Source organism: Podarcis melisellensis (genome assembly GCF_964234715.1).
Source record: "Podarcis melisellensis genome assembly, chromosome: Z".
NCBI classification, from domain to species: domain Eukaryota; kingdom Metazoa; phylum Chordata; class Lepidosauria; order Squamata; family Lacertidae; genus Podarcis; species Podarcis melisellensis.
The window spans coordinates 17,976,480-18,000,731 of NC_138547.1; the positions used below are offsets into that span (position 1 = coordinate 17,976,480).

Sequence of the window (24,252 nt, forward strand, 5' to 3'; positions counted from 1 at the left end):
TACATAAGAGCCTGCTGGATCAGGCCAATGGCTCACCTAGTCCAGCATCCTGTTTCCGCAGCAGCTGAACAGCAGTCCCAATGGAAAACCCAACAGCAGGATTCAGTGGAATAGCGTGGGTTGTCAGCACTCGGGATAAGGCAAGTAATTTGTGCCCCCTAACCCGTGGATTTGCGCCCCCTAACCCCCAGATGTTGCGCCCGGTGCGGCCGGCACCCCCCATGCTACGCCACTGGCAGACTTTGAGCCCAAGATCCCTGTTCCCTCCTGTGGCTTCCAGCAACCAGTATTGAGAAGGGTATTCACTGCCCCTGACTGTGGAGGCAGAGCACAGCCATCATGCTGAGCAGTCATTGACAGGCCTCTCCTTCAGAAATTTGTCTTCTTAATTTCACATACATGCACCATTGTAAAACTGTACAGAAAACTGACAGGTCCCGATCTCTGCATTCAAATGAGTTCATAAAACCTGGAGCAAAACCAGCCTCTTGGAAAGCCTAGCTGGGTTGGAGAGAGGGAAAGTCTGCCTTTCGTTTGCCCAAAGTTATCTCTGGCTGTGGCATTTTATGAAGTGTCCTGGCACACTTCAGAGCTTTACATCAAAGCCATCAAAGGTCTGCTATGCCACCCCATGCCAAGAATCTTGCATTTGGAGAGAATGTCCATCTGGTGGTGAGCATTAAAGAGCCCGCTTGTCTTCCTGTTGGGAGAGAAAAGGGAAACAAGGGGACTTGGTTGCCAAGTGGATAGCATATGAAAAGGAGAACAGAACAGGTGATGGGATTCATTTGATCGCTCCTGGCTAGGTTTCCAGAGGCAGCATAGTTCTGAATGCCAGTTTGCTGGAAGCCACAGCAAGGGAGAGTTGCTGTTGTGTTTAGTTTCTCCTTGCGGGCTTCCCATGAGGGCATCTGGTTGACCACTGGGAGAACAAGGGGGATTCCCCCCCATTTAGAAAACTGGAATTCATAGACATCCAGTGAAGGTGAATGTTGGATTGATTCAGAGTCATACAGCACACAAACTATGAAACTTCCACGGGAGGTGGTGATGGCCACCAACTCTGAGGCCAATAGCCCAATTTAGTCCCACTTCCTCTTCTTACAATGTGAAGCCCTCAAGCACGATCTGAGCACAAGAGCCTTCTCCCTTTCTGTGGTTTCCAGACACTGGTATTCAGAAGCATTGCTGCATCCAACCGTGGAGGCAGAGGCAGAGTCATTGTGGCTAGTAGCCATCAATAGCTTTCTCCTCCTCCATAAATTAGTCCAGGCCTCTTTCAAAGCAAACTAAGGCAGGTAACTGAACTGGTTGCAGCTTCAAAAAAAGGAGAAGCGGGGGAAAGGCCACCCAGCTAATTACAGCCCAGAATTTGTTTCCTCATTTAGGTATTTTAATTATATCCTCTTTCTCTTTCCAGTAACTGATGCTAGAAGCTCACAATTCCCTTGGAGTGGCAATGGGAGAGATTAACATATTACTTCTGCAAATGTGCTGGCAGTGGCCTCATAGGTCCTGCAGGAGAGGAGAGCTTGTCTTCCAAGGCTTTGTTTATGGCTAGCCCCTACAGATGCCCCCTATGAGCCAAGCAGCATCCCCAAAATAAAGCCATTAATTTATTGTCATTGCCAGAGTCCCTTTTGGCCTGCTGTGTGTGTGGAAACTGCCAGAAGTCCTTCAGCAGCGTGTTTAACAGAAGCCAGAGCCTTATGCACACATTTCCAAGCCATTCTTCCACATATGACCTTTTTAACAGTGGATTAGACAAATTCTGAGGAAGGAGGCTTGCAGCCCATGAAAGCCAATGCCACAGGCTGGCCCAAAATATTTTGCCACCTAGCGCAAAAGCAGAGATAGCTCCCCGCCCCCACTTTTCACAAACAGAAACTGACTGGACATTTTCCTTTCTGGGGCAAAGGACAAGATGACACCCCACCTTTCCATGCCCAGAATCTCTAGCACAGGGATAGGCAACCTAAGGCCCGTGGGCCGGATGTGGCCCAATCGCCTTCTCAATCCTGCCCATGGGTGGTCCGGAAAGTAGCGTGTTTTTACACGAGTAGAATGTGTGCTTTTACTGTATTTAAAATGCATCTCTGGGTTACTTGTGGGGCCTGCCTGGTGTGTTTGCATGAGTAGAATGTGTCCTTTTATTTAAAAGGCATCTCTGGGTTATTTGTGGGGCCTGCCTGATGTTTTTACATGAGTAGAATGTGTGCTTTTATTTAAAATGCATCTCTGGGTTATTTGTGGGGCCTGCCTGGTGTTTTTGCATGAGTAGAATGTGTGCTTTTATTTAAAATGCATCTCTGGGTTATTTGTGGGGCCTGCCTGGTGTGTTTGCATGAGTAGAATGTGTCCTTTTATTTAAAAGGCATCTCTGGGTTATTTGTGGGGCCTGCCTGATGTTTTTACATGAGTAGAATGTGTGCTTTTATTTAAAATGCATCTCTGGGTTATTTGTGGGGCCTGCCTGGTGTTTTTGCATGAGTAGAATGTGTGCTTTTATTTAAAATGCATCTCTGGGTTATTTGTGGGGCATAGAAATTCGTTCATTCGTCCCCCCTCCAAAATATAGTCTGGCCCACCACATGGTCTGGGGGATGGTGGACCAGCCCCCTACTGAAAAAGGTTGCTGACCCCTGCTCTAGCATGAGCATATGGCTTTCCTCACTACTGCAGACAGCTGATCTCTCATTCATTTATGAATCATTCAAGAATAGTGGCAATACCGTATTTATTCAGAGCTCTACTCTGAATCATTACCAGCTAGGATTGCAGGAGGGTTATCCATCATAGTCAGTTCTTATAATGTGACTTATAGGAAGGTTTTTTTATAGCAGAGCTGGAGAACTACTGATCACATACCGGTACATCCTAAACCATTGTTGTTGGTAGTGTTGTAAATGGTTCCCTTTCTCCCTTCCAGTTCCTCCAGTACAATTTGGAAATTAACAATATTAATCCATCCATCTCCTCTCTCTCTCTCTCTCTCTCTCTCTCTCCAGATTTCATTTGTTAATTTCACCCTCACCGCCAGCCTTTCCAAGGCCATAATCCCCAAACCGCTGCCATCAGAGGGATGAAATTTCAAAGTACCCAGCAAGCATAGATGGCTTTTCTCATAATCATGTAAAATAGTAATTAACATGAAATGATTAAACAATGGTGATGGATGTCACCCTCTAGCAAATTTGCAAAGGCAGAGTGGGAAATTAAGAGATAGTCAGCTCACTCCCGTGATGACTTTCAGTGATGATTTTAATCATTTTAAGTTGTTCTAAAAGGAGAGCAAGAAGGCATCAGTGAGATTCATTTTGTTTATTTACTGAAGAATTTATAGATCACGCTTTCATAAAAAGTGTATCAAGGCAGCACACAGTATACAAAGTAATAATAAAATCAGCCAAGCATCCATAAAGACAAAGCATCAAATTAAAGCATCATTAAAAACATCAGTAATAAATCAGTAAATATTGGTGGGTTAAAAATAAGGGGGGGAAGTCATGTTCTAAAGGACTGTCTGAACAATATGGCTTTCAGAAATTGTCTTTTAAAAAAGCAGGGTACACCTGGTCTACATCCATCAGAGGCCGTCTAGCTCTGAATGCCAGTTGCTGGGAATTGCTTGGGAGTGATGCTGCTGCTGTGCTCAGCTCCTGCTCATGAGCTTCTCCTCTTTGTTTGTTTGTTTGTTTGTTTTTCATTTGGCAAAACAGTTTTATTCATCACAGCAAGCAGTTTTTACTTCTAATAATATTTTTTTTTAAATAATATTTTTATTATCAGATGCCCTCTTTGGCATCTGCCCTCTTAATAATATTATTATTATCAGATGCCCTCTTTGGGGCATCTGATGAACCACTGTGATGACAAGATGCTGGACTAGGTAGGGCAATGGCCTGATCCAGCAGGCTCTTCTCATGTTTTTATTGCCCTTGAAGGCCAGGATGCCAATTAGTTACTATAGCTAATGAGGCATTGACCACTGTGGGGTGGTGGGGATGTGTGTGGATTTTGGCATTGCACAGGGTGCCACTGAAAATTGAGATGCCAAAGTCCACCAGTACTGCTAGACTAGATGGGCCACTGGCCTGGCCCAGCAGCGGGACTCCTTTGATGCTCTTACCTTTAATTCTGCCCCATGTCCCACTTTCTGCACTCCTACCCAGCCGCAGCCTGCACAGAGCCCTAGCAAATTCCCCAGACAGGCTTTGAGGATTGTTCTGTCTTTTTATCATACCAAAACCAAGCATTATCACCCTGCTAGAGCTTACCAGTCTCTTCCTGCTTCATAACAGATCAGCTTTTAAATTAGGCGTGTAGCCAAGGTGTTTTTTTAAAAGAAACACCAAAAAAAAACCCTGACTTCAACTTTCTCTGGGGATCCATTCCTGCCTTTAGCATATGCATGGATGGATACATGCATTAAAATATATTTCCTTCCATTTTTTGTAGCTCCCTTTAGTGCTTCTGGGCACGGATGTGCAAGACTTAAAGGGGAAGTTTTAAAACTCATTGTGATGAAATCAGGTTGAGATAAAATCCTGTTTGGGGCTTGAGGTTCCTGGTGGCAGAGAGTGAGCCCCCCCAAAAAATCAGTAGAGCCCATGAGCTGGAATGGCTAGACTGTTGGATTAGGACATGGGAGACCAGGCTTCAAATCCCCACCTGGTCCTGAAGCTCACCTTGGGGGGCCAGTTGCTGCCTCTTAGCCTAACCTACCTCGCAGGGTGGTTGTGGGCTTAAACAAAGGAGGGAGAACAACGTACACAACTCTGAGCTCCATGGAGAAACGAATGAATGAATGGATGTGTATATTTCCAATAGCATTTCAGTGCTCCAGCTCTATACAAAGCTTGCCTCAATGAATTATAACCATTTTTATTAACCTCCCTCCCAACAATGCCCACCACACCAAAGGTCGTAAAGGTTCAGTTGCTTTGGGGATCCGAGGGACTTGGAATTAAAATGCTGCTTACATATTGGGATGGCAAGCTCTCCTGCAACGTCCTTTTCTTGGTAGGTCAGAAGAGTTGTAAACCATGCTCTGTTTTAAATATTCACCTAGGGAAACAGAAGCTCAATGAGAGTTTGTTATGAGCAGTTTGTTATGATTTGTATTATTTTCTGGGCTTCCAGCTTGGGAGCATTATTCTGCACCAGCTGCAGTTTCTGAATATCCATGTACCACGAGCTTCAGTATATGACCAAGGCACCCACAATGGCTGCCTGATTCATTTTTTCCAGGAATAGCACAGTGAGAATATTAGCCAAAGCTGAGTCCTCCTAGCCACATCTGCCACTGAAGTGTTGAGGAGCATACAATAAGATTATCAATAAGAAAGATTAACAACAATAATTTTAAACTTTCAAAAAGTTAAAGTAACAATAGAAACACAAAAAAAGATTAAAATTTGCATCAACTTTCCAAACATATGGGTAGGCTTGTCTAAACAAGAATGTTTTTAGCAGGTACTGAAATGAAGACAGGGAAGCTGCCTGTCTGATATCAACAGGCAGGGATGCCCAGCAACAACAAACCTGACTCAGGAGCAGATTGGTAACCAATGCAGGTGTCTGGGCACAGATGCTATATGCTGACAAGGCCTCACTAGTGTCAGCAATCATGCCGCAGCACTCTGCACTAACGGAGGGTTCCGGAGGGCACAGAGTGTATATTGCAGTAATCCAGTCTTGAAGTAACCAATGCATGAGGTTTAGAAGCTTGGCATCCATTGGTCTTCAGAGATAATGGAGTGCACCTCCAGGGGTGAAGACAAACCGCTGTGTTAACAGCACCCAAGTCACCTTCCTGGGCCACAAGCCTGGTTGGTGTGTATGGAGGCCCTGTCAGTCTCGTGGTTCGAAGCAAAGCAATACATTTGGCTGGAGGAGTTACAAAAAGGAGGCGACAAGGGGGCACTTCAACTGTTTAAGCGACTCCGGATTTGTGTAGGATTAGCCTTTTCTTCTCCCAAAGATAGCTCGCAAAGCACTGGAGGTTTAGGATCAGAGTTTTCCTTCTCCTAGATGGGCTCCCTTCCCAGATAGATGAGCCCCATCTGCCCCTCTCCAGCACATGCAGAAATGCCTTATTGACCACTGGACACACTACTGGTCTCGTCCACTCCAGCCGCATGCCTGTCTTCACATGCAGGGGAAGTCCCTAATTCATTGAAGTTTGAGATGTATCAGCCAGCCTCACCTGGTTTAGCCAGCCAGTCAAAGCTGTTTCCCACAGTATGGACACTGTCGCATGCTGTCAGCTTCTAGGAGCCACAGGTGAGAGGTGAGTGCAGGGTGGGAGCCAAAGGTGGACAAACTACCCCTGAAGGAGCACTATGGGTTCCTCATGAGAGGTTCAACCCAACCTCTAACATCCCATGCACCCCAATATACCACACAAAAGAGAGCTGGGAGGTACTAGCCCTCTCCTAACACCCCAAACACTTCCGTATTGTCTGGATAAAAACTGGGTTTGTTCAGCTCACTTCCTGCTTAGCACTGACCCCCAAACCTACAGTGACCTCCCTGCAATCAGATGGGAAAGAGAGATGGAGCTGGGAATCTTACATTTAAAAAGGATGGCGAATTCACTACACTTGGCAGAAAGAAACTCATGACTTATTCATTGCAATTGTCATGCTAGGATACCTCAGCGTGGATGGTGCTTTGCAGCTGCTTCCGAGACTTTGTGGCTCGTGGTCCTTCCACCGAAGGAAATAAATATGATGGGGAACACATGTGAAAAAGATGTAGGGGTCTTAATAGACCACAAGCTTAGCAGACCACAAACATAACATTTCCTCACAAATGAAATATATTATGGTTACAAATCTATATTATACTTTACCTCGGTATCAAAAATCCAAGAGGTTGAATTAGATTCTGGATACAGGGGTTGGAAGCACACCTTAGAGTAGACTCAAAATACATCTTGCATTCCAGGGGGTTGGAAACTTGGCGTCCCTTCCAACTCTACGATTTTATGGTTTTCTGATTCTACTCTATATGACATATTGAAAACTGAAGGGAATAAATCATGTTAAATAACAAAACAGCAGCCTAATATGCATTATTTTATTCCTGCCACAGAATTATTATTTTTCTTTGCAGAGAGTGGGGGGAGAACTCTGACAATAATGGGGTTATACACAGTTCACAGCTCAGATTTGGGGTGGCCATATTATTGTAGAGAGAACCCTGGGATTGAGCAACATTCCTCTGGAATGAGGAAAAGAACAAGCTATTCTTCTAAATTTGCAATTCTCCAACCCCCAAAAGTGCTTTTTAAAAGGAAATGCATATACTGTATTAATCACAAGGGCCGGATCTGATGTTGGGAATCTCATAGAATTGTAGAGTTGGAAGGGACCCCCGAGGATAATTCAGCCCAAACCCCTACAATGCAGAAATCTCCACTAAAGCATCCATGACAGAGGCTGCCCAACTTCTCCAATGAAGGAGAGTCCACCATTTTCCGAAGGAGCCCGTTCCACTAACAGCTCTTACTGCCAGAAAGTTCTTCCTGATATTTAGTCTCCCGAGTACCAAGAAGCCCTAACCTTTGGAACTCCCTGTCTATTGATATCAGACAGGTGCCTTCACTGGACTCTTTTTGGCACCTGCTAATAACATTTTTGTTTAGGTAAGGTAAAGGTAAAGGTACCCCTGCCCGTACGGGCCAGTCTTGACAGACTCTGGGGTTGTGCGCCCATCTCACTTAAGAGGCCAGGGGCCAGCGCTGTCCGGAGACACTTCCGGGTCACGTGGCCAGCGTGACATCGCTGCTCTGGCGAGCCAGAGCTGCACACGGAAACGCCGTTTACCTTCCCGCTGGTAAGCGGTCCCTATTTATCTACTTGCACCCGGAGGTGCTTTCGAACTGCTAGGTTGGCAGGCGCTGGGACCGAGCAGTGGGAGCGCACCCCGCCGCAGGGATTCGAACCGCCGCCTTTCGATCGGCAAGTCCTAGGCGCTGAGGCTTTAACCCACAGCGCCACCTGTTTAGGTAAGCCTGCCTAGATATTCAGAATGCTGGTGTGTTTTTCGTTTATTTGAATGTTTTTATTGTTTTTATTAATCATCCTATTCTATGCTTTTTGTAAGATGCTTTGAGGTTTTCCACAATCCAGAGCTGTGCAATTTTTATTAAATAAGTAGTGAATAAAACCCAGCTCTCTTATTTTTGAGCATCTTTTTCTCCCGTTTTTCAGAATGTGCCTGGATTTGGGGGAAACATTAAAATGCCCTACCTTGCTTCCCCGTCCCTTTGTGAAAAAGTTAATCCCCGAAAATAGCTCTCAACATCAATTTTTCTTTCAAGGCTGTGATGGGACGATGAGCTGCTTGTGCGTAAAATGCAAGTCCCTCAGAGTTTGATCAGGTTTTCAAACCTCTGCCTGTGACGGAGCCCCTCCAGCATGGCTGCGTCAATCACTAGTAGAATCCGAAAGTGGCTGCTTTCGGAATCGTTTCCAACATAAAAGCTCTTTAACGGAAACACGTCGTCTGGCCTCTCGGCGTGACAGTTTCCGGCGAGGTGTGGGTGTCCCTATAGGAGGTCCTGAGACCTCCCCACTGTTTTCGCTGGAAGCGTCTCTGAGCCATCCCTCCGACTCACTTTCCCTTGGAGTTCTTGCTTGCCCTCTACTGGTTCCCTCTTCCGCTGCTACTCCTCTCTCAACCTCAGTGAGCCTTTGCGCCCCCGGCGCTTTAGATGGCAGTTCCCTGACATCCACCTCCCCTCCAGGGCCCCCTTCACCCCCTCCCGTCTCCTCCCCTACTGGCGGTGAGGAGGTAAAACCCCTGAAAGAACCTCCTTCGTCTTCCGACGTCGCGAACACTTCCCTCCACTTGTTGCTGTTCCTACTCTCTCGGTAATCTTCGTCATCGGAGTCCACTCCCTCTTCCAACTCCGACTCCGCGAACCCTTCCATTTCCTCTTCCTCATCGGTGGTGCCGAAATACTCCCTCCTAAACCTTGCTATCGGCTGAGGTTTCCTCGGGAACCTTTGGTGGAACGTTTCTGTTAAAACCTCGTCATTGACTTCCTCTGCATTCACCCAGGTGTTTTCTGACTCCGGTTCCCCTTCCCACGCCACCAAATACTCCACCTGATTTCCCTTCCACCTGGAATCGAGGATTTCCGCTACATGGTTGCGGCGTTCCCTCTCTTCCAAGGCTGGTCCCCTGACGTACTCCCCTTCACGTCCCCCCCTGTATGGTGACAGTAACGACCTGTGGAACACTGGGTGCAATTTCATGTGGTTGGGTAATCGGAGTTTGAAAGCTACCGGGTTGACCTGCTGAATGACCTCAAAGGGTCCCAATCTTCTGGGCCTCAATTTCTTACAACCCCCTTTGAACGGCAACCCTTGGGTTGACAACCACACTTGATCCCCCACCCTTATGGTTTCACCTTCCCTTCTGTTCTTGTCTGCCTGCTTCTTATATTGTGCCTTAGCCCTTTCTAAGTTGAGCTGGAGCTGATGATGGATCGCTTCCATCTCTTCTACAAAATGTTCAGCCGCTGGGACGCTCCATCTCTCCCCTCCTTCCCCTGGAAATGCCCTGGGGTGACACCCGTAATTAGCCAAAAAGGGACTCATCCCTGTGGACACATTCTCCGCATTATTGTAGGCAAATTCTGCCAACGCCAACTTTTCGACCCAATCGTTCTCTCTGTCATTGACATAACACCTCAGATATTGTTGAAGAATGCCATTTGCTCTTTCCGCCTGCCCGTTGGTTTCAGGGTGCCGGGCAGTTGAAAAATTGACTTCCACGTGCAGCAAGCTCATGAGCTTCCTCCAGAACCTGGAAGTAAATTGTTTGCCGCGATCTGAGATCACCCTCAAGGGAGCCCCGTGCAACCTAAAGATGTGTTCTACAAACAACTTCGCTGTTTCTTCCGCTGTGACTGCATGTGAGCATGCTACAAAGTGGCACATCTTAGTTAACAGGTCTACTACTACCATGATGGCTGTTTTCCCCTTGGACTTTGGCAGATCCGTCATAAAATCTATTGATATCGCTTCCCAAGGCCGTTCTGGTGTGGGTAATGGTTCTAATAACCCTGCCGGCGCCCTTCTTTCCCCTTTGGCTCGCTGACATTGGTCACACCCTCTTACATACTCCCTTACATCTTCCCTCACCTTAGGCCACCAAAATTCCCTGGTAACCAACCACATGGTCTTGTGTTGTCCAAAATGTCCCGCCGTGGGGCTATCATGCAACTGCTTGAGTACTCTCCCCCTCAATTCACCTTCGGGTATATACAGTGCCCCTTTGTAATACAATGCCCCATTTCTTTCCTCAAAACCTCCGGGGCTCTCGCCCTCCCCCCTGAGACCTCTGAGCTTATCCTGGGCATATTCATCATTTTCCGTTTCCTCTACCAGTTCTCGTTGCCCCACCAGCGCCGCCCCACACACCCAGCGGTCCTCAGGGATGACATGTCTCTCTTCGATCACCCCCTCCCCTTCCCAATACTCTGGTTTGCGTGAGAGCGCGTCCGCCCTGACGTTTTCTGGGCCTGGCACATAACAAATTTCAAAGTTGAATTTGGAGAATTCCTGTGCCCATCTCACTTGTCGTTGGTTGAGCACTCGAGCTGTTCTCCAATACTCTAAATTCTTGTGGTCGGTGCACACTTGCACCTTGTGTTGTGCCCCAATTAATAAATGTCTCCACCTCCGGAATGCTTCGTGAATGGCAAGTAGTTCCCTGTCATACACCGTGTAATTCCTCTCGGATTTATTCAGCTTCCGCGAGAAGAAGGCACACGGTCTCCACTCCGACGCACTCCTCCCCGGTTGAAGAAGGACCGCCCCTACCGCCCGGTCGGATGCATCGGTTTCCACTCTCATGGGTTTTCGTAAATCCACATGCAGAAGTTGTTCTTCCGAGGCGAAAGCCCTTTTCAGTTCTTCAAAGGCTCGATCCGCCTCTACCGTCCAAACAAATCTCTTCTTGCTGCTGAGGCAGTCGGTGATGGGCGCCGTCAAGTGGGCAAAGTTCTTGATGAACTTCCGATAAAAGTTCCCAAACCCCAAGAATCTTTGCACGTCCTTCTTGGTCTTCGGTGTCTTCCATTCCAGTACCGCTTGGACCTTGCCTGGATCCATGGCCAATCCCTTGTCTGACAAGCGGTACCCCAGGAATTCCACCTCCTTGGTATGAAACTGGCACTTCTCCAGTTTCACCCACAGCTGGTTGGCTTGCAGCCTGCCCAACACTTCTCGAACGTCCCTCACATGCTGTTCCTCATCTTCCGAATACACCAACACGTCGTCTAAAAAGGCCACACAATTCTTGTAGAGCAAAGGTCCCAGAACGTGGTTTATAAAAGCTTGAAAACACGCGGAGCCCCCTTGTAGACCGAAGGGCATAACGAGGTATTCAAAGGCTCCCAAAGGGGTAAACATGGTGGTCTTCCATTCATCTCCCTTCCTTATGCGTATCAGATTGTACGCCCCCCGCAGGTCCAGCTTTGTAAAAATCTTTCCCTTCCTTACTCTGGTCAAAATGTCATCAATTCGGGGCATAGGGAAAGCCAGGGGCTCCGACACTGCATTGAGGGCCCTAAAGTCACACACCAGTCTCGGTTTGTCTGTGTTCTTTTTGTCCACAAAAAACACTGGGCTGCCCCCCACCGCTCGGGACTCTCTGATGAAACCTCGCTTCAGGTTTTTGTCAATGAACTCCCTCAGCTCCTGCATCTCCCTGTCTGACATGGCGTACAGCTTGCCTACTGGGAGTTGGGCCCCAGGGAGTAGGTTGATTTGACAGTCAAAGGGTCTATGCGGTGGCAGTTTGTCTGCTTCCCTTTCGCTGAATACGTTGCTCAGATCTGCGTATTGCGGGGGCACCTTCCCTTTGTCCATTACTTCCATCCCGGCTAGGGTGACTCTGTCTCCTCTCGAAACCTTCCCCTCCTTGCAGTGTTCTAGGCAATGCGCTGACCCAAAGGAGACCACCCTCTGATGCCAGCCCACTAGCGGATCGTGTAGCGCCAGCCAGCTCATCCCCAAAATGATGGGCGCTCCTCCCAAGATGGCCACATTAAACGCTATCTGTTCGGTGTGCCTTGCCACCCTCATTATCATCGGGACAGTCTGTTGGCTAACTTCTCCCCCCAACAGCTCTCTGCCGTCAATCGTAGTCACCTGCAAGGGGTTACTTAAAGGGATGGTCTGTATCTGGTGCTCAGCTGCAAACTCCTTACTCATGAAATTACAGGAGCTGCCTGAATCCAAAAGCGCCTTGATCTTTAGTGGGTGTCCGTTTGGCAGTTCTAGTAACACCTCTATCACTAAAGCGGGTCTGGGAGGTTCCGGCATGGGCACTTTCACTGCTCTTTGGCCTGGCTGCTGTGCCCCGACGGTGGCAGCCAGGCATTGGCTTTTACTTGCTCCTTGCCTTCCTCTTCCTTTCCCCCAACAGCTCCTGCCATCCCTTGCCATTCCTTTCTTTGTGGGCAGACTCTGGCAAAGTGCCCTGGCTGTTGGCAGAGATAACATCTCTTGGCGCTCCTTCCCTCCTTCTTCCGCCCTTCACTGGGATTTGAAACTGCGCGCGCCCGCGCTGTTCCAACTTCCATCGGCTCTGCCGGCGGGAAAGGTGGCTCGGGAATGTCTGGAATGCGGAACTCCCTCCAACGGTCTCCTTTCCCTTCCCGCTTTTCCAAAGCCCTCGCCTCCTGGCGCGCTCCTATGCACAGCGCAGATTTGGTTAACTGATCCATAGACTCCGCCCTGGGCCCCCGGGAAAGCTCATCTTTGACGGTTGAAGAAAGCCCCTCTTCGAAAAGCATTTGGATGGGCTCCGCCGATAGGTCCCACCCCAATTTATGAATCAGCATAGTAAACTCAGTCCAGTACTCACGGACAGATCTGCTTCCTTGCTGGCAAGCCATTAACTGCCTTCGCACCACCCCCTGCTCAATATCGCTGGAAAACATCAGGTCCATGGCACGAAAAAACTTCCTCGTGTCCTTTAGGATCTCATTATTCGCTGCCATCAGGGGTCTAACCCAATCCTTCGCCCCGGATTCGAGATGGCCAATCACAAAAGCCACTCGCGATTCCTCGTCGGGGAAGTCATCAAACTGCAAGTTTAGAGCGTATTGCATCTCTGTTCTAAAGGCATGATAGTTCCTGGGATCCCCCCCGAATTTCTGCACCAATCCTGGCACCTTTCTGGCGAGCGGGGTGGTTTTCTCCTTTCCCTTTTCTGCATCCTGAGCCCTCCTCTCCTCAAGCCTCGCCGTTTGCAGCGCCAACTGGATCTCCAACGCCCTGTACCTTTCTTCCAGGCTTGGACCCCCTCCAGCTGCTCCTGCTCCTCCGGTTCCGGCTGGGTTGCTCATGATGCTTCTCCCTGCACAAGCTGGCTTTCGGTGACTTTCGGATTGCTGTGATGGGACGATGAGCTGCTTGTGCGTAAAATGCAAGTCCCTCAGAGTTTGATCAGGTTTTCAAACCTCTGCCTGTGACGGAGCCCCTCCAGCATGGCTGCGTCAATCACTAGTAGAATCCGAAAGTGGCTGCTTTCGGAATCGTTTCCAACATAAAAGCTCTTTAACGGAAACACGTCGTCTGGCCTCTCGGCGTGACAGTTTCCGGCGAGGTGTGGGTGTCCCTATAGGAGGTCCTGAGACCTCCCCACTGTTTTCGCTGGAAGCGTCTCTGAGCCATCCCTCCGACTCACTTTCCCTTGGAGTTCTTGCTCGCCCTCTACTGGTTCCCTCTTCCGCTGCTACTCCTCTCTCAACCTCAGTGAGCCTTTGCGCCCCCGGCGCTTTAGATGGCAGTTCCCTGACAAAGGCCTTTCTGGCAAATAATACCAGCTGCCACCCTTTCATAATGGATGAAAGATGCTTGCAGACCAGGTCCCGCTTGCAGGTCTCCTGGCTACAAGTTGGCCACTGTGAAAAGGAGGCTGGACTAGATGGGCTAATCGCCTGATCCAGCAGGACTCTTCAGATGTTTTCTGGAGCTTGGGGAGCAACCTCTGTCAAGCCAAATGGTGAATAATTTAGAATTTGCTCACGAGAAGAAAGGAAACTGAAATTTGTGTGCGTGTGAACTTCTACGTAGAGTAGGATTCTGTCCTCTCCTTCCTATACATGCCTTTGATACAATCTAGTATAAATAATGCACACATCAATGATACACAATGAAACTGGTGGATTTGGTTCCTCCCTACCCTGTAAAGTGCGGGAAGGTTTTGGGATGCGGGACAAGCAAAGGCAAAAAATCATTTTGGCTCATAACAAGAGGAACTGCAAGCATCTTTCACCCATCATGAGAGGATAGCAGCCTGTGCAGAATTTTGGTTTGGTTCTGTTTTTAATGCAAAGCAAGGGAAACACATGAAAAGGCTTTTGTGGCAAAGAAGGTATTATTTGCCAAGAAGTCATTGAAATAAAAATTGATTTTGACAGCTGGGGCTTAGTAATTATTTCATAAAATTTGCGATCCACTTGATTATAGAAAACCTCCAAGCAGTTTACAGAAAGAATAGAGCAATTGGATTGTTAGTAAAAACAAAGAAAACATTAAAAAAAATTAAACTAAAAATACACCAGCATTTTGAATATCTGGGTAGGCGTGCCTAAACAAAAATAGTTCAATGATTTCAAAATCATTGCGCCAAATATAGTTCAATGATTTCAATAGGCAGGCAGTTCCAAAGGGTTATGGTTCGCCATTTAGTGTTCCCGCCTGCCGCCTGGTATGTGTGTGCACGTGCGCTGGTGGGCAGCACACTTACCCACTGGAGGCCCAGCTACCACGCTGTGGCTGGCAGCTCCCTCACATGCTGGATCCCAGTGTCGGAGAGGGACTCCACCTCAGCCCCTCTCTCTCTTCCGCCCTGGGTCAGGCTTGACCTGGGGGTGCAGCTGCAACTTGCTGGCGGCTGCACCCTCCCCCATTGAGAGACATTTGGGGAAGGGAATGAGGCACAGCTTGGCAAGGCATGGAACTGTTCCTAAGCCTTTCCCCCCTTGCAACCATGTGGTCTAGAAACTTGTTTTTATCCACCATGCAATTTAAGGAAGCTGAACTGCATGCAGGAAACTATTTCCCGCATACCAAGCCAGCATCTGCATGTCTGGGGCTGCTCAGAGTATGTGTGTCCCCTTCTCCATTTTAGGACTGAAATGAGGCTTCAATCCTGAGATAAGCTGGGGGGTGCTTTTAGGCTGTGGCGTGGAAATAAACATCTAGGTTTCCCCACCCCCGCACATGTGCCAATCCCAACCATCATCACTGTTTATTTGTAAACTATGTTCAAGGCCACTTTACAGCATGAAAATATTCACCTATTTACTAAAATATAACAAAAGTAGTCATAAGCAATAAATAAAAACATTGTATGCCACAAAATTAAACAATTCCCACAGAGGCCACAATAACGTCTAAGATTTTTTTTTTAAAAAAAGCAAAATTAAATACTGATCCCAACAAAACAATACTGCTAAACAATATTCCACCCCAAGAGCCTGTAGGTATCCTCACACATCCTGCTCAGGAATGTAAACCTGCATTTCAAAGCTTTTTCCCCCCATTTCTTTTTTGGAATGGTCTGAGTTATTATGAAACATGGATTTCCCTTATATCATTCATAATTTAAACAACAAGAGGCTGGTTTCCATGGTACCCAAGAGAAGGATGCTATTAAATGTTGACAAAGCATCTTTGATCTCTGCAGAACTGAGAATTCTCTTATTCTCCTTTCTCCTCCTGGCTCATAAAAAGAATCTCTCTTTCTTTAAAGTCTTTTGTCACATGTAATTACTTCGTAGTAGTAGTAGTAGTTGCAATGTTAGAGCTATTCACAGTAGACCTGCTGAACAGCTTTCTCCCCACTCAAGCCACTGGAATGACTTGACCTATATTAGTCACAACCAGTCAGATTTGTGGCCAGGTGGGGGAATTGAACCCTGGTTATAGAATCATAGAATTATAGGGTTGGGAGGGACTTCAAGGTTCATCTTGTCCAACCCCCTGCTCATCTAAAGCATCCATGACAGATGGCCATCCAACCTCTGGTTAAACACCTGCAACAAAGGGAAGTCCACCACCTTGCCAGGGAGTCTGTTCCACTGTCAAACAGCTCTTACACTCAGAAAGTTCTTCCTGATATTAAGCCTTTCTTCTATCTTGAATCCATTGGTTTGGGTCCTAACCTTTGGAGCAGGAGAAAACAAGCTTGCTCCATCTTCCATGTGGCAACCCTTTACACAGCCATTGGTACAGGTCCTATCCTCTCTCAGGTCCAAGTTCTCATTTAATACCCACAATAACCCTTTGGAATAGACTAGGCTGTGAGGCAATGGCTAGCCTTCAATGTCACACCCAGCAAGCTTCATGGCTGAATAGGGATTTGAATCCTGGTCTCCCAGGTCCTAATCCAGCACTGTAACAACTGCACGGCACTGCCTCTCCAAAAGTTACACAGAAGTAAAAGGTGTGTGTATGTGTATGTGTTTAAATGAATGCTCAAAGATGTTGGGGGATTTGCTCTCAGAGCAAACTGCAAGAAACATTCAAGCAGAGGGGGAAAGGCTTTTGCGGAGGAGGGCTGTGTATAATTCATATCCCCCAAAAGCCCCTCTTAGCAGGCAAAACATGGCCCTCATCTTTAATTAATTCCTGGTGAAATATTTACACCTATTAAGCAGAGTAGCTTTTTAGCGCACCCCCTTCCAGTTTTTTGGGTGGGTTTTTGTTCTGCTTTTTCTCTCTCTCTCTCTTCTCAAGTGAGATGAACAAGGAGAGGAAAGGCGCTGGAAGTAGAAATCAGTTAAGAAAGTGTCAAATCTGAGAAAGTCATTTTCCCCCCCTAAGATTTACACAGTGCTTGATGGGGTTGTTGTTTTTTTAAACAACAACAACAAACAAACCTCAAAGCAATTTACAAAAAAGATAAAACAATTATCACCAAGAAAATATAGCAGTCATGTTAAACTTCTGAAAAGTAAAAATAACAATAGAGTAAAAATAGATCAAAACTCTTATCAACTTTCTAATCATCTGGGTAGCATTGTCTAATATTTTTAGAAGGAAGCAAAAAGAGGCTAGGGAATGTAGGAATTGATTTAAGAACTCGGAGAAGATATATTATTCAGCTACAGTGGTACCTTCGGTTACAGATGCTTCAGGTTACAGGCTCCGCTAACCCAGAAATATTACCTCGGGTTAAGAACTTTGCTTCGGGATGAGAACAGAAATTGTGCTCCGGCGGCGTGGCGGCAGCAGGAGGCCCCATTAGCTAAAGTGGTGCTTCAGATTAAGAACACTTTCAGGTTAAGAACGGACCTCCAGAACGAATTAAGTTCTTAAACCGAGGTACCACTGTATTATCCTTGCTCATGTGAGTGAGATCAGCAGAGTACCATCGTTTGCAGCTTAAACTTGGAAACTAAGGTTTATTTAACCTAACCTTATAGAAACAAAAATTCAGCTAGCTTTATTGGATTTTCCTTGGTACTATCCCATTTCTCTCCCTTTAAAAATAACAATCACACACACACATTGTTCTGTGAAGAAATAAAAGTAGCATTTACTTACAAAACCTAGGTATTGAAGCAGCTATTACAGAAGCAAAATGAAGGCAGGTTGATAACTGCTATTTAAGTTACAAAAGTATAAAGCTGAAATTTAAAAATGGTATCTGAGCTGCTTGGTTCAAACATACAGGTGGGGTCAACTTGGAAACATGATAGGGGGAAAAGAGAAGGCCGCCCAGGCAGGAAGGAAGTATGTAGTGTTACAGCTTCCTGCCAAGGCAGACAAAGGAAGTGATTTCACAGAGTTCTTCCTAGCAAATTTTACAGGAAGGCTTTGTGAGCCTCGGCCCCTTCATATCACCATCTGGCAAAGCATGAATTGTTGGTTTGACTGCAATAATGCCCCACAGGGAAGGCGCCTGCCTGCTGTCAATAGGCAGGGAGTTCCAGAGTGTAAGTGAAGCCACACTCAAAGATCAGTTCTCTACAGATTTGGAATAGGAATTATTTGGCACATGTAACAGAGCCAGTTCCACCAATCGAAGTGATCAAGTAGATGTATAGGGGGTAAGGGAATCTTGTAGGTTTGCATTTAAAATCTGGAATGCTCAATAGTTAATAACTTTCTGGGCTCCTGAGTCTCAAGGTTTACTACCCTTAATTGGGCTGGCTTTATTATTAGACAGAGTGGTAGGATCTGTGGACAGGGATGGCTACTAGCCATGGTATCAGCTGCTGGGAATTTTAAGTGGGGAGAGTTGCTGCTGTTGCACTCGGGTCCCGCTTCAGAGCTTCCCATTGGGGCATCTAGTAGGCCATGATGAGGATAGGATGATGAACTAGAGGGCCCCTCTTTAGCCTGATCCATCAGTCTCCTCTTTTCCATGCTAAACAAAGCCAGCCCCTCCTACGGCCTGGTTTCCAGATCCTCGATCATCTTGGTCGCCCTCCTCTGCACATGTTCCAGTTTGACAATATCCTTCTTAAATTGTGGTGCCTAGAACTGGATACAAAACTCCAGGTGTGGTCTGACCAAGGAGGAATAGAGTGGAACCATTACTTCCCCTGACCTTGGCACTAGACGTCTGTTGATGCAGCCTAGAATAGCATTAGCTTCTTTTTTGATGTTGTTGCTGCATCACACTGTTGACTCGTGTGAAGCTTGTGGTCTACTAAGAGGTCCTTTTCATGTGTACTGTTGATTAGGGGTGTAGCCTGATGTGGGTGCTCATGACTTGATGAAGCTGCTCAGCAAAGAAAACCAATCTAGCAGAAGGTCTAGCAGAAAGTGCCTTACTGCAGCAAGCTTGGCTTCTTCTCTCTGATGTCTCCTTTTCATCTGCTTTCTCTGCCATTCATTCTCAACAAGTTTTCAAATAATCTGCAATATTAAAGTGGGTTTGAGCGGAGTGGGGGGAAGGAATCAGCAGCATCTCTTGAAATCAATTCTGAACGTCTTTTTTATCACTTGTGTCAAATCTATTTTTAAGAGACTGTCAAGATTGAAATTGTATATTCAAAGCAGGGCGGGGGGTTGGGAACACATTAGCATCCCTGCACTGTGAGGCATAAATATGCAAGAGTGGAGGAGAGAGGATTTCTTAGGGTGTTGCCGATGACATCCTTCTGCAGATATCAAAGCACATCCTCAACAGGTTTTAATTCTGGAGTGAGATCTGGCCTCCCTGCTCCCAATGCTAGAGAATTATCTGCTGGACTGTGCATATACAGCATCTACCTAAGCCTTTTAGTCTCTGTCCCCTCCAGAAACTCCCCAATCCCCACCCCACCCAATACACTGACTCTTTCTACCATACAGGAATGGAGGGGAAAATAATTTGGTCTGCATTTTAAAACTCAGCTGACCTAAGTCACACCTCCAGGGCAGGTACATTTACAGGGAAAGCTGTTTGACACTTGAGGGGGACTCCCATGGAAACTCACCTCTTCTGTCTTTGGAGGCTTTTAAGCACAGATTTGATGGCTACGGGTTCGACTAGACCAAGGGTGCCCCAACTTTTTTCAAAGAGGGCCGATGAGGTGAACATGTGGTGAGGACCGACCAAAGTTGTTGAGTTTTTTTTTTTACAATTTTACCCCAGGACATTTACTGCCAAGGGGGCCATATTAAATCAGCTCGCAGGCCAGATTAGGCCCCCAAAACAGACTTTGGACATGCCTGGACTAGATGATCCTTGGGGGTACCCAAGTATTTTGCAGTTCTGATTCCATGAAACTTTTGGCATGCCACCCTCCTTCCAGCCTCTTCAGCTATCACAATTTGCTCCCCAGCAAGACCTCACAGGCTTGAACAGGTTCTACTTCTCCATATAGCAAAATTCAATGGTGGTGTGGCAGAACAGGAAGAGCCCTTGGGGATCAGGAGGAGGTAGTTGGGGCAGAAATTTGCCTCCCCCCCCCCGCCCCACATTTGTGTTTGTATGGTGCAGAGCCAGGGAGAACTCACACCTGTCAAGGCCAACCACAAAATTGTTGGTGCTGGAGAGATTATCAGGGAGAGATTATTTTAAGCACCAGCCTGTTGTTAAATATTCACTGGTGCAGACTTTTCCTTTTGCCTCAGACGACCAGTGGAAAGATGGAAAGTGTGGGTAATAATTAGATTTGCTGCCTCAGACCCTGCTTAAATCATTTTGGGTGAGGGGGTGCATTGCAGTAACAAGAATTGAGCCCAGCTGCTGTTTCCATCTGCACTAAAAGCCCTTTGCAAGGAACCAGAAGAGGGGGAAGGGAGCATTTGTTACATCCTTCATTTGCAAGAAACTGACCCAGTCCAATGCTCTTGAGCCTAGCTGCAGATCCCAGTCAGCAGACACCCCCCCCCCCTTATTTCCAAATTTTGCAATTGGGTTTTGCTGCAGTTTGATTATTTGGGCTTGATTCGTTTCATTTATTTGTTATATATAACCTGCCCTACCTGGCACTACTTTGGGGGGGAAATGGCTGCAGCACCTCTGGTTTGCACACTGTCTCAGAGGGATTCTCTCATCTGTGTAGGGGAACATCTCACCTGACTGCCCCTCTCACGAGGCAGCTTTATTTAGACCCTAGGAATTCCAGCATTTACACTGGTGTGGTGCCTGCCGTGGATTATGCAATGCAGGTGGCCAGGAGGCATGGATTTACTTTCCTGCCTTCACAAAGGAGGTGATTTAGGGTGAGAGAAGAAGGGGAGGCCTCCCCCCAGAAGCTGCTTTTCTCTCCTGGTATGAAAATTACATCAAGCGCCTAATGGGCTGTAGAGTGCTGAAAAGTTCATGAGTCACGTCAGCAAAAAGAGAGAGAGAAAGCTCTTTTGCACATCATAAATATTTCATCTGAAATATCATTATATTTCCATTATCCTTCTGTCTTCACTACAGGCACAACCCCGCTGTTTTCAACACAGTTTGGGGCACCTGGCCATTTCTTCATCTTCACACCGCACCCAGAAGGAGCAGAAATTCATTAGAACATACGAAGAGCCCAATTAGTCCAGCATCCTGTTGACACAGTGGACAACCAGATGCCCCCCATAGAAAGCCCACAAGCAAGACAGCAACTCTTCAGTTTCTGTTCCCCATCATCTGGTATTCAGAGGTAGACTGCCCTTAGGCCTGGAGGTTCTGCTATCAGAATAGACCTCCATAAGAAAAGCCCTGCAGCTGGATCAGGCCAATGGCCCATCTGGTCCAGCTTCTTGTTCTCACAGTGGCCAACCAAGTGCCTCAAAGGGAAACCTCCAGCACAAGGGCACCATTCAGGCCAACTCACATTTTTAATGCAAACCTAATTTGCACTTTGCAAAACAATATGCCAAGCAAAACATAGCTATCCTTCAAAATTTGTACTACAGTAGATGCTGGGGTTGCAAACGTGATCCGTGCAGGATGCACGGATGCACGTTTGCAACCCACTGTTCGCAACCTGCATCTGCGCACGTGTGGGTTGCAATTCAGCGCTTCTGCACATGCGCAACCGCCGAAACCTGGAAGTAAATCGTTCCGGTACTTCCAGGTTTCGGGGGTCCACAACCCGAAAGACGCAACCTGAAGTGGCTGTAACCCGAGCTATGACTGTGCTCTGAATTTTGCAACACTTTTCTTCAACCAAATAAGGTGTACCAAAACAATGCATATATTAGCAGAAATTGATGGCAAAAAATGTACATATTATGCATATTCCTCGAACCCTGTTGGAGATTATGAAGAATTTTTAGCCCATTCCATGTGTGAACTGGTTTACCAACGCCAGGAGGCCCATATTTTGTGAATGACTAGAGCTCAGTTCATATCACCCATGACTTCCATCAACCTGCAAAAAAAGCCTTTCAGAGCTGTTGTATATAACATATTGACAAAGGCATGACTGGCCTGGATTAAGCAGAGGATGTGGGAAGGGAGATAATTAAATAAAGCCAGCCGGCATGCTTAAATTGAGATATCCATAAAGGGGGCCAAAACTGGCTCATCAGACAGTTTATCTGACTTTCTTTTAAAAACATCACTCATGGCAACAGAGTCAATGTAGAGCCTGGGGCATCGCTACTGGGTCTCCCTTTTTTCCTCCCAGTTGTACATCAGATCTCAAATGATTTTTCTATCTTTTCTCTTTTTTCCATAAAATTTTATTGAAGCTTTTTCATACTACAATAAGATTAAAAAAACAAAGTAATCTAAATAAAAACAAAAAAGAAAGTAGGGAAATGTAAAGTCCTCTCTCAAAGGTAAATCTTAACCTTTGTCTCACACTGAAAGGGATGGACCCCCTCCCCCAGCTCTCACCTGGGAGCTCCCCTTCCTTCTCCCAGCCTCCCAGCCTAGAATTCCTCCATTCTCTGCCTCTCACACAGGGTTCTTCACCGACCAACAATCATCTTCAGTTCTTGAACCCCACTAATGGTTCATGTTACACAAATTTTAAGGTACACAGAAAATCCATCCTTTGCCCTTCAAAAATTAGGAAATATTCCCTGAAAAGAATAAGCACTTTTGAGTTCACAGAGCAATCCTCTTGACTCTCTTAATGACCCCAGATATTTTCTCTGCCATAGAAGGAAGTATCTTGGGAAAACCCTTCCCAATGGTTCTTTTCACCAGCAAAATCCTTCAAATCCTGTAAAAAACATAAACATCTTGCAAAGTCTGTGACCATGGATCTTAGAACTAAGGTATTTGCCATTTCAGAAGAATAGCCCAGGCTGGCCATTATCAGGTATCTTGACAGTCACACTCCCAAATTTCTGTTGTAGATCGCCTCTTTCTGTGACACCTGTCTGATGCTTTTGGGTGGTCTTTGGCTACAGGGTGGGCAATTTCTAAAGTATTTTAAAAGTTGTTTACATACATTTGTTCTGGGTCCTCCTCACCTCCTTGCAAGTGGAGGTGTGTGAACTCTGTTGCAACAGAAAATAAAGATCTGCCTTTCTTTCTCTGGTTCCTGCCTCCACTCATTCTTTTCTGACCGATAATAAACTTGTAAAAGCCAACCCCATTTTTTTCTTAAATCACCCAGAGCAAAGGACTCAAAGGAAAACAAAGGAAAAGAAAGAAGAAAAAGAAAGGAAATAATACAAAAAGAAAGAAGAAAGATAAAAAGTATTTCCAATTTTCCATCTGTCAGATTTCAGATGATTTTAACCAGAAAGAAGGAACATGTGGATTCAGACCACCCTCCTTCCCTCACCTTCCAGCCCCCAGTTCTGCCCCATCTATGCTGCTTTTTGGAAGTCTCCCTTTTTAAAATTTTTTTAAAGATTTGATAGGAGTTCCCTCCTGCAGGCTTTGTCTGCCTTCTGCAGGAAAACGCAGGCACAGACATGAAAGGAGTTTCAGTTGAAACAGAAAATAACAAGAGGAAGGAGAGTAAAAAGAAATTCCCTGTGGCATCAGAAATCCAGGAACAGGGAATGGGTGGCAAATCCTTTCCCTGCCCAAATATGAAAGTGTCATATCTTAGCTGTGATTTCTGCATTGCAAGGGGTTAAACCAGGTGACCCTTGGTTTCCATTCAGACTCTACAGTTTTTTTATTCTATTATTCTATGACCTCAAGAAGAATGGATAGTGAGCAGGAGAGGGAACCTGGGAGAGAGATGGTGGATGGATTTTTCTGTAATTATTTATTAATGCCTATCTTTCAATTTATTATTTATTTCATTAAATTTATACACTGCTTCACTGTAAAAAAAAAACCAACTATACCCTACATGTGATTTACAAAAAAACTAAAACAATAAAATAATCATTAAGAAAAATTAACAACAATAATTTAAAAATTTTCAAAAAGTTAACAACAGACTAAAAACAGATCAAAAAGTGCATCAGTTTCCTAAACATCTGACAGGCTTCTCTAATGTTTTAAGCAAGTATCAAAAAAAGTGCAGCAAAGGTGTGTGCTTGGTGTCAGTAGGCAGGGAGTTCCAAAGTGCAGCTGCTGCCATACTAAAAGATGGAGTTCTTACAATTGCAGAAGGGGTGTTGGGTGGCACCTGTAACGGTGCCAGTTCCTCCACTTGAAGTGGTCAAGTGGGCATATATGGGGGAAGGCAATCTCACAGGTAAATTGGCCCCAAGAGAACTAAAACTGAAAGATCCTTCCATCCTAGAGAAGCAAAACTGGCAGATCCTTCCATCCCTAGTAATCAGGCAGCGATCTCATAACAACAGCAATTACCAGATTTAGCAAAGGTTTTTCTTTGAATGCTCAAACCCTCCTGGTCAAAGAGCC

At 46.1% G+C, this 24,252-nt stretch overlaps 2 long non-coding RNA genes across 2 annotated transcripts in view; one reads left to right on the forward strand and one right to left on the reverse strand.

Annotated features, from left to right (window-relative positions):
- The window catches only part of LOC309362340, a 167,301-nt gene extending 143,586 nt beyond the window's left edge, over nt 1–23,715 (forward strand). The window contains exons 2-3 of the long non-coding RNA XR_014164926.1: nt 17,321–17,977; nt 23,039–23,715. This is a non-coding gene — a long non-coding RNA (uncharacterized lncRNA). The remainder of the gene's footprint in view (nt 1–17,320; nt 17,978–23,038) is intronic.
- On the reverse strand, nt 242–17,706 carry LOC309362332. The gene is made up of 3 exons (XR_014164919.1): nt 17,586–17,706; nt 4,983–5,067; nt 242–700 (listed from the first exon to the last, which is right to left on the reverse strand). It is a non-coding gene; the product is annotated as an uncharacterized lncRNA (long non-coding RNA).
- Nucleotides 23,716–24,252: the final 537 nt, after the last annotated feature.